Source organism: Mustelus asterias, chromosome 1, assembly GCF_964213995.1.
Source record: "Mustelus asterias chromosome 1, sMusAst1.hap1.1, whole genome shotgun sequence".
Taxonomy (NCBI): Eukaryota; Metazoa; Chordata; class Chondrichthyes; order Carcharhiniformes; family Triakidae; genus Mustelus; species Mustelus asterias.
Window position 1 is genome coordinate 58,295,661 of NC_135801.1, and position 1,456 is coordinate 58,297,116.

Below are 1,456 nucleotides of genomic sequence, written 5' to 3' on the forward strand. Positions count from 1 at the left end.
CCGTGCCTGCGTGGGTTTCCTCCGGGTGCTCCAGTTTCCTCTCACTGTCAAAATATGTGCAGGTTAGGTGAATTGGCCAAGCTAAACTGCCCCTTATTGTCCAAAGATGTGCAAGTTAAGTGGATTGGCCATGAGCAATGCACGGGGTTATGAGGTTCTGGTGGGCATTGGGCCTAGGTAGGGTGCTCTTTCGGAGGTTTGCTGCTGACTTGATGGGCCGAATGGCCTTTTCTACACTGCAGGGTTTCTATGATTCTATGAAAATGTGTCCTGCCCCAACGAAAATGAAAAATGCCATGCTTGGGGTTGGGAGTTAGAATTTTTGGGCAGTTCTGCAGTTTTCCCCACAATGGAGACGTTGTGGCAAACATCTGGGCTGTAGTGCTATTGCTACTCTTACATATCGCTTCTCGGCCTTTTGGCTAAGATCAAGTGTAGTATGGTCGGCAGCCCATGGTCGGCCGCACTTGGTTGAGGTCATTAGGTTACGCTGAGGCTTCATATGTTTCATATGAAGCAATTTTTAAAAGCGGCATCTCGGCCTTTTGGCTAAGATGCAAATGAGCTCAAGTCTTGGAGGAGGAACCTCCCCCTTCTCCAATCAGCTTGGCTCATGTAGATCAGGCCCAGGACAGGGTGGTTTGGTCGCTCGCCCTGTCTTGTCAGCCTGGATCTGAAATGTCTCAACTTGTTGAGACTCTGAATTGGATTTGATTTGATTGAATTGGAAAAGTATTTAAAAAAATGATGACCACATGGATATGGCAGAAGAACCTTGTTCTGAATAAATAAACTGTAATCTTTTGCAGAAGAGCACAGTGTTTAAAATTGGAGCCTCTGTTGTGCTTATGTGAACAGTATGGCGTGATCCACTTTAACATGATAAACTGGCACACATATCCTCCCAGACAGTGGGAATGATTTCTCTCACCTACTGAAACAGATCTGATAGCAAGATTCTCTGTCAATAATTTTATCACAAGTAATTGCCATATATCACAATTACTTTCGCATATGTATCTCTCAAATTAACAGACCAGTAAATTGTTTATAAAATGCACTATAACTGCATTAACTTGAAATTAATTTAAATCTGTTTTGAAGTTGAAATTTGACTTCATAGTTTTCGGGGAGTTTTGTTCATTGACCTTTGGCCAATGGCCAGGATCTCAATCAGCATCCTGCTGCAGGATCTCTATCGGGAATGGAGTGATTGGACATGGGTCAGGGTTAACGGTTCCCAGCCCAGTGAGCTCCTGATTTCAATCATAGCCCCCTGGCCAATTGCCAAATGACAAACAAGCATTTCCCAAAGAAAACAAATAAATGATCAAAGCAGTAACTCTGTTTTAACTGGTTTGTTTCTCTTGTGTAAATTAGGCTAAACCTGCTTCCGCCAATGTTCCCTTTGCCCTCTTTTATCAGAGAACAAGAAAAAGAGCGGGGACATCCCTGA

The 1,456-nt window shown here is 43.5% G+C and overlaps 1 pseudogene; it reads left to right on the forward strand.

The window, feature by feature from the left end:
- Nucleotides 1-402: 402 nt before the first annotated feature.
- On the forward strand, nt 403-576 carry LOC144501715 (U2 spliceosomal RNA; annotated as a pseudogene).
- Nucleotides 577-1,456: the final 880 nt, after the last annotated feature.